The following is a 14493-nucleotide window of genomic DNA, read 5'->3' as shown; positions in this document are numbered from 1 at the left end:
TCTCCACAGAATTCTGCCCAAATCTCTTCGCTAGCGATGTCCAAAACCAGAAAATTAGCCCACCCGTTGTCCAAAAATGTACATTATCTGTGCCCCCTTGAGGAGAAGGAGGGAAGATATTATGGCCCGGTACAAGTACAGGGGCAGGGTACAATCTCGGCACTGGTGGACACTGGATCTCAAGCTACCCTTCTGTCCAGAAGGGCCTTTGATGAACTGAATGCAGGAAGGGGAGAGGATTACCAAATTCCTCTCACCTCTCTTCCTGGACAACTGCAGAACTTTGACGGGAAGGAAATTCCCGTTGAGGGGACTGCAGACTTGGACATTAAAATTGGGCGACATAAGTTGAAACACCCGGTCATAGTTGTGACCCCAGAGGGCACCCCTTGTTTACTAGGGAATGACCTCCTGAGAAGGTTGTCACCCCTAATAGATTGTGTAAACAAGGTCCTCTGGACCCAGACTAGCCGACCAATAAAATTAAAACAGAGTGTCAACCATGTTAGTTTAAACGGCACATGCCACATGGTTGAACAAAAATCTGACCAAGTAGAATTTCACTTCCAGAATAGCCAAATTCCAGACGTGACAGTAATAGCAGTAGGACAACAGACTGGTGATGGGGGGTCCTCTCTATTTCTGAAAATCAACCTTCCTTCCAGTTTAAGGTGGTATTCCACGCTGGAAGGAAACACTCTGAAATTCTATACCAATCCACAATCTGAAACTCCCACTCCTATAGTCCAGAAAGATGTGAAATCAGCTCAAAGCCTGGCTGATATTCAGCAAATTGGAGAGCAGTTGTTCATCCCTGTTCAGTTAAATGATGGGAAGGACTCTGTTCTCGCTCGAGTGTGTGTGAACAACGGTAAGAGCTTCATCAGCGAAGCCATGTTTCGCCAACTTCCAAAAGATCCAGCCATTCCCACCTTCAAACTGATAGACAAATGGGAAATGGACCTGGAAGCACCCAATTCAAAACATCTCCTGCCAAGCAGGTGTATGCTCAAAATCTCCATTGGCAACAAGAGCATAGTCCATAATTGTTGGGTCGTGCGAGACGTCACTGCCGCCTTTTACTTAGGCAGTGACATTCTCAATCGCTTTGCCATTAGTTTGGACCTAATAAACTTCAAAGCTTGGTCCCGATTAGCGGATAATCCCATGGGCTTTGATGATCCAGAAAAAGCATTTAGGTCAGCTCAATTGCTACCTTATGCAGTTGAAATTCAGATCAAAGAGGAAGTCACCATCCCAGAAAGGACCCGACAATTCTCCCTGGAAGTGAAAGTTAAAAGGGGACAAGAGTTGAAAAACCCTGATGCTTACATACATCTAAATGCTTCTCTCCAACAGCAAGGGTTGGGAGTAAACCCAACTCCATTAGTCAACATAGAACATGACACCATTCCAATAGAGGTGGATAACAGCGACTTAAAGAGTATTACTCTAGCCGCAGGCACCATTATTGGAATGGCGGTTGATGACCGACATTTTTCCATCGACTTAGTAAATGAACTGTTAGGACCAATCCCCAAGGACTGTTTTGACAGTGACAGTGATGACAATACAACACCAGACAGGATTTTTACCCGGCAATGGGGGAACTTCCTGGTGTACACTTCCTGCCCCTATGGTAAGGAAGATGTGACTTGTGATTTCAGGAGGGATGAGGTGATTTTCCAGGTCCATGAGGACTGCCTTTCCCACCTGAAGCCTCCAGTCCAAATCAGCACTCTGACCAGGGACTTCTCCACCCAGCTGGAGGAGGCCGCGGAGATAGCCAAACCAGAAGTCTTTCCAGGCTTCAGGCAGATGGTGGAAGAGAGAGTCAACCTAGCTGATGCCTGTGTGACTCTGGAACAAAAGCAAAAGTTGAAACAAGTTTTCTTGGATTTCCAAGATCTCTTTGCGGTAGACTCATATGACTGTGGTCGCACTGACATCCATACAACAACAATCCCCACGGACCCTGGCATGACTCCTGTGTTTGTGAAGCAATATCGATTGCCTCTCGCATCAATGGAGTCCCTTACTGAAATAATTAAGAACCTTGAGTCCCGGGGAATAATCCGTCCAGTCCACAGCACCTTCAATAATCCGGTGCTGGGAATATTGAAGCCAAACGGCCAGTGGAGACTCTGTGCCGACCTCAGGGAGCTCAACAAATGGGTCCATACTTCCCGATGGCCTCTGCCCTACATTGACCAAGGGCTGGCCCAGATCCAGGGGTCACAGGTATTCACTGCAATAGACCTGACCAATGGATACTGGACTGTGCCTGTCAGTAGGGAGGACCAATACAAGCTGGCTTTTACCTTTGGGGGCCAGCAGTACACCTGGACCCGGACTCCCTTCGGATACCTCAACTCCGGCAATGAATTCAACATTTTTCTACACAAGGCCATGCCTGACTTGGGTGCAAGGGGTAACTTGGCTTATGTAGATGATGTCCTCATCAAAAGTTCATCTGTGGAGGAACACATAGCGGAGATCCGTTATGTTCTGACACAGTTGAGGGCCGCCGGAGCAAAACTTTCCTTTCAGAAAGCACAGTGGTGTAGAACCCGTGTTAATTTCTTGGGGCATGAGATTACTCCTCAGGGCCTCTGTCCCCAGGAAAAGAAAGTGGAAGCACTTCAGAAACTGAAAGACCCCACAACTCTGCGGGAACTAAGGAGCCTCCTTGGACTGACTAATTACAGCAGAAAGTTCATTGAGGGCTACGCAGAGATCACCAGACCCCTGATTCATCTCCTGAAGGGGGGGGTCAAGTGGGAATGGGGTCCAGAACAAGCCGAGGCGGTAAAACAACTCAAAAGAAGCCTCTCACAAGCGCCTTGCCTAGCTTACCCGGTCAGAAACAAGGAGTTCTTCCTGGAGACAGGGTTCTCTAATACGTGCTTGACGGCAGTATTATATCAAAAGCATGACAAGGTCAATAAAGTAATCTCCTATGCGAGCAAAACTTTATCCTCTGTGGAGGAAAAATTCAACGATTGTGAGAAAGCACTCCTGGCGACGGTGTGGGCATTGAAGAATTACCGCCCGTTTATCCAGGGGGAACACATCATAGTGGAGACTCCACACCAGCCTCTGCAATATCTCCAAAGTGACAGAATCCGGGCCGGAAATGTGAGTAATTCCCGAATTACTTCCTGGATTCTGTCAATGCAAGGCTTTCCTGTGGAGGTCAGATATGGCCAAAACAAGAAGAGTCCCCTCGCGCAAGGTCTGGCTGACTTGCATGATTGTGCCAGAGAAAACTGTCTCGAGGACGAAAGTCTAAAAATAAAGGACAACATGGAGGCATACCTTAATTCCCCACACAAAGTCTTTGAAGAAGACAAGTGTGAGGGAATGCCCACTGTGTATGTGGATGGATGCTCTTACCATGTTGACAACAACGGGGAGAAAGAACTGGTGGCCGGCGTAGGGAATGCATGGGTGAATGAGTCCCCAGAACCCTCCGCTGGATACAAAATTGGTCCCCGAAGTAGTCAGGTGGCAGAATTGATGGCTGTGCATCAGGCCATCCTCACTGCTGTCCAGCATCAACTCCACGAACTGGTCATAATCACAGATTCGGATTATGTACGGAACGGGTTCGTTGAGCACCTGGTTAATTGGAAAACCAGAGGCATGTTATGTGCTAACAACAAACCCTTGAAACATGGGAAGTTGATCCAAAACATTGATGATCTGGTCACCTCGAATGGGATGACCATCTATTGGAAAAAGATTAAGGGTCATTCCAAAGTAGAGGGACCAGACAAAACTGGAAATGACTTAGCTGATCAGCTGGCCAAAACCGGAGCCATCCAAGGGGATCTAATTGAGATTGAGTCCCTGTTGGGGGAAATCCAGGTCACTGCTATCACTAGGTCCCAGACAAATGCTCACAACGACCTTTCAATTGCACAATGGAGTAAGGAGACCCCTGATGCTGATTTGATTACCGCTCAGAAGGGGGATCCAATTATTGGTAAATTTTACCAGCACCTGGAGGACCCTGAGAACTTTCCCCTGACGGATACCGATTACATTGGGAAAGAGGACCTAAGAGTGTTGATGAAATGTCCAAAAATGTTCCGGATCCAAGACGGTTTGCTGGTAAGGAAATCCAAAGCTGGCCACGATCAGTGGGTGGTTCCTACCTCATTCCGAAGCCTGATGTTAAGTCACGCCCATGATGCGGCCACCGCCGGTCATAGGGGGTTTCACACAACATTGGAAATCTTAAGAGAGGTTGCATACTGGCCACACATGGGCCAGGACCTCAACCAGTATTTGAAGGGTTGTCTTGTGTGTGCACAATTTCAGCCAACATCCCTCACACACCGGGCGCCTTTACAAAAGAGGGGAATGACACTGCCATGGTCAGATTTACAAATCGACTTTGTAGGCCCCGTGGTTCGCTCGGCTAGGGGGAATAAGTACATGTTGACCGTCACATGCTTGTTTACCAAGTGGGTGGAATGTCTCCCAGCCCCAAATTGCAAGGCAGAAACTGCAGCTGCCTTGATGATTAACCACATCTTTTCCCGTTTTGGTCTACCTCAAAGGATTGAGTCAGACAGAGGTAGCCACTTCACCAGTGAAGTAATGACAAAGATGTGGGAGATACTGGGGGTCAAGAGAAAGCTGCATATTGCTTATAGACCAGCTTCTTCTGGGGCAGTAGAGAGATATAACCGGACAATTGTGAGCATATTAAAGAAGTTTGTGGCAGATTCTGGGCCAAGTTGGGATATCCGATTACCTCTGGTCCTAATGGCTATCAGATCTACCCCTTCATCTGCAACCAAAATGTCACCATTTGAATTGATGACTGGGCGCAAGATGGTGCTTCCTCAGCATTTGCTCTATAGGACCCAAGAGCAGACACTGATAAATGCCTCCACTACTCATGAGTATGTAGAGAATTTAAGGAAACACCTCCAACATGCTTTTGCTTATGCTCAGCGGAATCTAGAAAGATCAGCTGATAGCATGAAGACCCACTATGACCTGAAAACTTCCAGGAAGGAATATCAGGTGGGAGACCGGGTCTATCTATACAACTTCCAAAGGAACCAGGCCAAGCAGCGCAAATTTTTGCCTACATGGAAGGGACCCTTTGAGATCGTCGATAAGATCTCCCCTGTGGCCTACAAAATCCACATCCCCAAAGGCGGTTTGGCAGCGGGGGAAGACAAGTGGGTCCACATAAACCAGTTGAAATGTTGCCATCCCAGGCACACTCTGCAACAACTGGAGGAATCCTCTGGAATCCTAGCGGGTACTGTATCAGACTAATTCAGTTCCAATCATAAAACATACCACATCTAGTCTCTAAAATATTGTGATTTGCATGAAACTGTCTCTTAGTTATACTGTTTTCTGTATCAAAATAAGAATGTAATGTTTCGTCATGATGAAATGCATATGCTGTCCCACTATCTCAACGGTGGTGGAAAAACGTCTATGAATAGGTATTGCCGCTCTTCCTTTGTCGTCCTAGGAGAAAGAAAACCTGAAGACGGGCCAAGGAGGATGATACGGAGACCGGGAACGAAGATCCAATGGGCCCAGTGGACCGCCCAATATTCCCATCAGGACCGGCGAGGAGAACTGATCGATCAGTACCGGATGGAGGAAAAGATGCTGAACTGTGCCATCTATTGGAAGAAGATGAGGAAACATCCCAGATCTTGCGAGTCCCATCAGTGAAACCGAATGGCCATCGCAAGAGGGGGGCTTGTGGGATGTATTTACCCATGCATCCTAGCCCTACCTCAAAACTGTGCAGTACTGACATGAAAACATCATGATGGCCAGAGCTTCCCAGAAAATGCACAGGGAAATGCATGAAGAATAGGCTGCCACTCATTTTTGCCGATGTTATGGGCACAGAAGGACGCTGCCTAAAACCACCATTGGACTACCCGCACAGTAGTCTGAAACCATTGGGAATGGCAATGCTGATTGCCAAATGCAACCTAGAATTGTGGGGAATTCATTTCTTAAATCCCAAAAATGGGTGCAGTACCGGTACTCACCACTATCCAAAAGCCGGCGTTTTAAAACCACTCTGTTTCCCTGAAGGCAAGTCAAAATGCCTATTTTCAAACATTGCAATATGTGCAAAATATTTACTGAACACCAGCAGACATTTGGCAGAATGGAGTTTTGTGTGCCTACAAAATCTGGGAAATGAAGAGCCCAGAAAAATGCTTATAACAAGACTGGCTGCGCTGTGGATTTCAGCAGTTTAAGTTGCATTGGACTGAAAGACACTACAAATCTAAATGTTCAAATTGACTGAGTGACCTACTTTTGAGTGTCACATAGGTTGCAATTGTTTAAATGTCATAGTTTTGCACTTAGAATCAGCATTCTAGCTGCATGTGTAAAATTGCAAGTTAATTTAAAAAGCAACAAATAACATGACAGTAGCTGAAAGTCTGGCTTAAGGAACTTGATTCTGCCTGGCAACTACCCCCATCAGCAGTGAAACTTGAGTCACCACTGTGTTCCCAGGCCAACCTTCCTTTTGCTGCCCCCACTTAGGATATGCCATCTATCTGATAATTGAATTATCTGTGCTCTGTAGGAGAGTGAACAAAGCCCTCTTCACTCAGGCAAAGGTTTTTATTACCGCAGTCGTAAAATGTAGCTTCCTCTTGGCAAAAGCTGGGAGGAGCACTGCCTGTGAGAGCAAGCTGGCTTGGCAGAAACTGGAAAGACTGGTTTCTATACCATGTGACCTGGGAAACCACACCCCTTTGGAGCCAGAACATAACTTTAAAAAGATGAATAACTCATAGAGCGGACATGTGAAAATTTTATAAATGACACCATAATTCTTGTGATTTTTCTGCCCACATTTTAAGAGGTTTTTCGACCCGGTGGCATGTTCAGGGGGGTTTTAGCGGAAAAATGGATATAACTCTAAATGTATGCATGTTAAAAATCTGAAACTTCATCAGTTAATGTCCCTACTCCCTGCACACATGTATGTAAAGTTGGGTCCATGTCAGAAATTGCAAAATCAGTTAAAAAGTGAAATATGTGCCAGTTCTGAATGCAAGCTCCCAGGAAGAGCAGAGTTTGAACAGGGGATACCTCCTGTAATGCATGATGGGTGCATATGATTTTAAAACAATATGTACCTCTGCAAATATGTATTTGTTTCAAATCTAGATTTGTGTGTAAGTTGACAGGAGGAGTGGACTTTCTGCAGGCTGTAAAATGACATCCCTCTGACTCACAGTTCATTCCCCAATCAAATGATAATTGGAAGTTTGACCAATTAGAAGCTGAGAGAGAGGTAGGGTCAGTGATGCTAGAACACACCCACATTCTAAACACATAAAAGCAGACAGACAGGACAGATAGGGACCTTCCAAATCCATCTGCAGCGGGACGCTCTGCCGGAAAAATCCATACTTACCTCCATCAACCTCCAGAAAGCCAAACTAGAGACTTCAATCTATCCAGAACTAAGAGACCAGACCAGAGAGAAAGCAGTGCTGTACCCAGAGAGACCCAGACCAGCAGAGAGAGCTGACCCAGATCACTGTGAAGTGCAGAGGCCAGACCAGACCAGACCAGAGTCCAGTCTAAACCCTGACCAGATCCGTGATGAGGCCCATTTCACTCAAGAATATAGTGTGAGTACCTAGAAAACTGTGCAGAACCAATCTCTTAGTTAAAATAATATAATTCAATCTATTTAATCTAAGTAGAACTGTCTCCTAACTGTCACCTGTCACTTGTAAAGCTGTCACCTGTGATTTGCTAGTTGCAAGCTGCACTTGTCTTTTTGAACTTTAAAATTTCAAATCTGAAAAACGCCCTTCACAAAATTGCTCATATCTCCGCAACCGTTTGTGCTAGAGACTTGCAATAACTTTTATTTGAAAGCTTAGAATCTTACCCCTTATAGTTTTACCGCAATCGCGGAACACGCATCCGCGAATTTTACCGCGATTTGCAATTTCTTCACATGTAAAAACTGCTGCTGCTTGCCTTCCATTTGCCAGAAATTCGTTTAACCTGCTAACTATCCCTGCATCATTGCTAGTGTGAGTCTGGACTAATATTAACTAGATACCACTCACCCTGAACCTCTGAAAGGGAATTAAAAAGCATTTCCAGCATATTTCTCATCCATTGCTAGCACATATCAAAGCATTTGGGCCTGTGTTTTCAAAACTCCTATCTGTGTTTTAAACTTCTGTTGTCTAAGCTTGGGGGGGGATTGAACTGATTACATTGATTGCATTTCTGAGAACTGTGTGCTTTCCTCCCATTCCCTTGCATTGCATAAAGAGGGGGGGAGTGGATTGCCAGAGAAAAGTGATTACATTGTTTTGTTGAAATCATATTGAGTATCTCTATACTGCATTTCATTCATTCAACCTTGCATCCATTTGAACTCTATAAAGCATTTTGTACCACCTTCTTCTTTTGTTCCTATTTACCAGTGTGCTACCTTATCCATTTCATGTCAACTCATTAGTGATTATAAGAAGTGTGTTAGTGCCAGATTCTCCGTTGTTAATCTTCATCATATCAGATTAAGTGTGCTATTCAATTATAAAGCGTGATATAATATATATTGTTTAAATTATCAAATAAACCTTTTACACTTGCAAAACAGAACTACTTCTTGGCTCAGTGGGGTCAGGGGGATTCCAAGAGAGGGGTGTTATATAGGGGTAGTCATCCAGAACGCATGAACTGGACCTAAAGATATATCAATAAGGGTTTTCATTCAGTATTATAGACTAGGCGTTGACTTAGCTGTAGTGTTGAATTGAATCCTCTTACAAGATCTTGGCACTAAGCTCGAAGACTACATTGACAACAACAAAGGGTCCGTACCGAGCTGGAGTACGCTATGGGAGGCGATGAAAGTGGTAACACGGGGCGAAGCCATTTCTGGAGCGGGAGGTATTCGGAGACGCTTGAAGGAGACACTGGAAGAACACGAAGCAGAGATAACACGCCTCGAGTCTCAATTAGACACCGCAGCTGAAAAGGAGGAGACCCCGAGGGGGCTCCGAGACTACTGCCGAATGGCCTGGGACAGACAGGCGGAATTCGACTTTGCAGCCAACATCACCAAGGCACACAAAGAGGCCGATAAACCAGGTAAACTACTAGCATGGTTGTGCAAACGAGAACATCCAAGGCACTCCCTCACCGAGATCCAAGATGAACGTGGAGTAACACATAAGTCACAACTTGATATTAACACCGCATTCGCAAAATTCTACTCTGAGCTCTACTCCCACGACAACCAAGTACCCAGAGAAGACATCAGAGCCACCCTTGACGAGATCGGACTCCCAAGACTGACCGAAGAACAGCGAGAAGCACTAGACACTGAGATCACCGCCGATGACATCAAGGACGCGATCAGATCTCTAGCCACCAGCAAGTCCCCGGGGAGTGATGGTCTCCCGCCCGAGTTCTACAAAGCCTATGAAGCCACCATTACCCCGATACTACTGGGGGTCTACACGGAGGCATATGAAGAAGGAATTCTCCCCTGCACCATGAAGGAAACCATCATAATCCCCATGCTCAAACCAAACAAGCCACCCGAACGCTGCGATTCCTATCGCCCGCTAGCGATGCTGAACTATGACGCCAAGATTTTGACCACCATTCTGGCTAAGAGGCTCGCGAGGGTGATTGGAACCATTGTACACGAAGACCAAAATGGGTTCATCCCGGGACGCAATACCACGGCCAACCTAAGGAGACTACAACACGTCATAGCTGAAACCCAGGAAAGTGACGAGGATCTGGCGGTGCTCTCATTAGATGCCGTCAAGGCCTTCGACTCCATCTTCTGGGAGTGGTTAATCGAGGTGTTGAGTGAGTTTGGATTTGGAGAAGGCTTTGTGAGATGGGTCAGGGTCTTTTATAGCTCACCCAGGGCCAGAGTGAAAACCGGACGAATAATATCTGAAGCCTGGGCGATACAACGAGGCACCAGGCAGGGCTGTCCGCTGTCACCCATGCTGTACATCTTGGGACTGGAGCCGATTGCCATCTACTGCAGGAAGCAGTTCTTTGATGCAGGCATAAAACTAGGCAACAGGCACTTCATAATTTCCTTATACGCAGACGACGTACTCTTCTACCTAAAGAACCCACAAGAGAACGCGCAGGTCTTGCTCGATGTCCTGGACAATTATGCCCGGTATTCCGGAATCAAATTTAGCAGATCAAAATCTTGTGCATTCCCGCTAGCCAAACTCAACAAGGCGAGAAAGGAAGATTTGCGGGAGGTGGGGATAAAATGGCAACCAGAAATGTTCCGCTACCTGGGAATCAACATAACGCATACCCCAGCGCTTACCCACGACCACAACACTGAAAGAGCAATAAAAGCACTCCGCAACTCCATGAAGTTCTGGTCAAAACTGCCACTTGCCATGATGGGCAGAGCAGCAATCGTGAAAATGATTATCCTACCGAGATTCCTCTACTACTTTACAAATGTCTGCTACTACATCCCCCTACCCTTCTTCAGAAAGCTGGAATCGCTAATCAGAGACTTCCTATGGGGCTCAGCTAGACACAAGCTACCCCTAAAGATCCTCACGTTGCGACACAAAGAAAGGGGGGTGCAACTCCCAGATCTACACATGTATTACTTAGCAGCTCAACTCAGCCATGTCACAAAGTGGCTCCACGACGACCCAAATGCAGAATCAGGATTACTAAGGCTAATACCTTCCAACCTGTTTCCCAAGGAATCACTCTGGAACCCACTGAAACAAGCACGTGAAGTCCCTATGATTGTGCAGCTGGGTAGACAGATTTGGACTAGAACCTGCTCCATCCTTCAACTGACTCACCTGTATTCTCCTGACACCCCCATCCTTGTGGACACATGCCAAACCATAACAGATCTCAGGGTGGCAAGAAACTGGGAGCGCGCTGGGATTTACACTTGGGGCGACATGTACGAAGACGCCAAATTCAGAGAATTCGAAGCGATCCTGGAGTCAGAGGAACTAAACAGAGGCCAATTCCTGTGGTATCATCGTCTCAGACAGGTTGCAAAAACGAAATGGCCAGAATGGCCGGAAGAACCCAATCCCAACCCCCTGCTCAGCGAGATGCATGAACTTTCAGACGGCTGGAAACCAATAACCCGACTCTACGGTCGACTGATAGACAGACCCAACCCCAAAAGCGCAGCACTAAAGGAAAGATGGGAACTTGACCTCCAGGTCATGCTCACGGACACTGAATGGGAGAGAATATTACTCTACCCCAAGGAGGTCTCCAGGAACACTAGATTCCGACAAATCCAACTCAATGTTCTCTACAGAACATACATGACTCCGAAGAGAGTGGCCAGCTTCAACAAAAAGACATCATCAAACTGCCCTTGGTGCGGCACCAACGCAGCGGACCTACTGCACATGTTCTGGTCCTGTAACAAGGTGATGCAACTATGGTCCAAAATAAAGCAAACTTGCATGGAAGCAGGCATTACCAGATACAACTGGGAGCCCAAGGAATGCCTGCTTGGAGCATACCCCAGACTGAGCAAGATTAAACACGTGGTCAAGCTGATGGACATCTCTTGCATCCTAGCCAAAAGAACCATAGCCATAGCTTGGAAGTCAAAACCAGGCCCGAGATACGAACACAGGCTCAGAGAACTAGATCGTTGGACCACAGCCGAGACCAGAGCCTGGCAAGATGGTGCTAACACTGGAGCAGTCGACATAAACAACACCCTTGAAGCATGGAAGGCCCACAGACCACAAGCCCCCCTGAGGTATCTGCCCACTCTAATATTAAACAAGTATGGAACCACCCAGAACCTGGACTTTGATCATTCGTAAGCCCTGGAACTCTGCCTTCACACTCCTTTCCTCCGGAATACGAGCTGAACAAGGACACCCTCACGAAGAGACTGTGCAGTTTGTTGTTATTTTTGTTGTTACCTGTTATCTTGTCACTTTATATGGCTAACAAGTACCTTCACTAAATGCAATCTTGAAATGCAAACTTACCCAAATGCCAATAAAAAGTGTTTAAAAAAAAATTGTAAGAAATGGTAATGTTTAGATTGAACCAGTTCCAACAATAGATTCAATTGCTAAAGAAGAGGATGCTGCTTGGGTAATCCCAGAGATAGATTGCACACTGTCAAAGCACAACTATAAATATGCTCATAAGATTGGAGCTTTACTCTATAGAATAGGATTCTGCAGTTACAAGGGTCGATTTACGGTCGACTTAGAGGCGATTGTCCTGCTAAACAGACCTGTAGGTAAGGCACCTACTGCTCATATATAGATTACATTTTATTAGAAATAAGTAATTGGCACATAGGTCAATCACTTAAAATGATCCTACGAGTAGAGAGTGACCACAATCCGATCAGCGCTCTTTTGGCTATCAGCCTGCATTACCCTCAGCCTTATTTAGAGGATATTTATGCAAGTGATATCGTCCTTACCAACAATAGGAAATACATTAAATGGGGCATTCTCGATTATGAGGCTATGGGACCTAATACATACCAACAGTCCTCCCTCTTCTGGAGTCGCAATCAACTGAAGTGAGCCAACATCAGAGTATAATTGAGAGCTTTTAAGAGGAACTAGTGGCAGTCTTACATCCCAAACTACTCAGATGAGGATGCAGGCCTGAACACGTAACATCTGGTACTTTGAGGAATGCCGCCTACCTAAACTAGAACTCCTTAATGAGATTAAAAATGACAAGGAAGGGACTACTATTGCGACACTCAGAACGACATATACAAATGAAATTCAAAGCAAGAAAACAATTGCAGACCAAAAGAAGTGGGATGTTCTAAGTAAAGCCCCAGTATAAAATGAAACCAAAAGATTTGGCATATCATCTTAGGCTTCTTAAGACAAAATAATACCTCAAATATGGAGGTTGAATACTATATACGTAAGGATGCCTGCCTTGTCCACTTTGAAACCCTTTATAAAGACTCCTCAAATTGGGTGCATTTCATCAGGAAATCTATAAATATCAGCCAGACACCACTCTATTTCACAGAAGAGGAAATCTATTATGGACAACTCACCGAAAAGAATGGCAAAGCACCTGGCTTAGATGGACTCGCAATTGATTTGTTCAAATGGGATCCCACTATTTGGACACCAACTCTTACATGGTTTTTCAACAACCTAACCATTAATGACTATATCCCAAGCAGTCCACAACAAGCCGAAATAATCCCAATATACAAGAAAGGCGACAAGCAAGATCCCAGCAACTATAGACCAATCAGTCTGATCGATGGCCTCGGAAAACATATATGGGAAGACTATTTTAGCCTGACTGGAACATTGGGCAGTAGAAAACCATGTAATTTCCGAATACCAGGCAGGCTTTTAAAAGAGGAGTAGGTATGAATGATGAAGATTTGAACCCTTTTGCTGTTCTAAGTATGATGTATGCAGTCCAAAAAATAGAACCCAGGTATTTACTTTTCATCGATTTCAAAACTGCATTTGGTTTTTTTGGCTGATGCTCATTGTGGGAAATCTTGTGCGCATTGAATATCCCCTCTGAAATTCTGGTTATATGACAATGACATGACGACAGCAAGGTACAGCCAATGTGGGGATAATACAGTTTTTCCATGTAAATTGTGGTGTATGGCAAGGGTGCATCATTGTAGCACCACTGTTCCTGATTTACCTCAATGATTTATCAGTAAGAATTCACAATGTTGATACAGATGGCTCTCACATTGCAGGTCAGAAAAAGAGAATTCCACTATACGACGACGATGCAGTACTAATCTCTATAACCAGGATTGGTTTTGCAAATCAATTGATGATTACTTTCGAATTCTGCTGGGAAAGGAAACTAACAAACAGTTCTGCCAAATCAAAGGTGATGGTTTGCCTCCCCGCACATAACTTCAAGGTTAGGGTCCAGCTGTATGGGGTCTCCCTTGAGGCGGTCAACTGGTATGAGGAAATTTTGCTGTTCAATTCCAGAAAAACGCAAGTTGGCCGGCCCAAGTGGGTTTGAGAAAACTGGTTCTAAAATGGCACTCAGGTGCCCTAGCCACTGTTGGTGTCCAATGTGGGCATATACTCCTTTTACCGTGTTTAGTTGTCTATAACCTGGTCAGCAAACTCTATTTATTTGATGAAATTAAAGTGCTACCCAGAAATTGTAAAGTTAATCCACAAATACAGACCTACCTGACACTGTGTCTGGCTCCCACCGTGCAGCGGTTCATATTGCTACTGAGAATCGATAAACTCCCAGTGTTGTCGAACATAGACCCAGATCTTGGAGTGGATCAGGATGAACGAGCATGCCATATATGCAAAGTGAAAGCGATTGAGGAAACAACACAACATGTATTGCCTGAGTGTCGTGAACCTGGTCTGCTGTACTTGAATATGCTGGGTAGCCTATTTCACAATTATGAAAGTATAAAGGGAGAGGCATTTTGGTGCTATTGTT

This window comes from Ambystoma mexicanum, chromosome 1p (genome assembly GCF_040938575.1).
Source record: "Ambystoma mexicanum isolate Mex_15411 chromosome 1p, UKY_AmexF1_1, whole genome shotgun sequence".
NCBI classification, from domain to species: domain Eukaryota; kingdom Metazoa; phylum Chordata; class Amphibia; order Caudata; family Ambystomatidae; genus Ambystoma; species Ambystoma mexicanum.
This window is presented reverse-complemented; position numbering follows the sequence as displayed.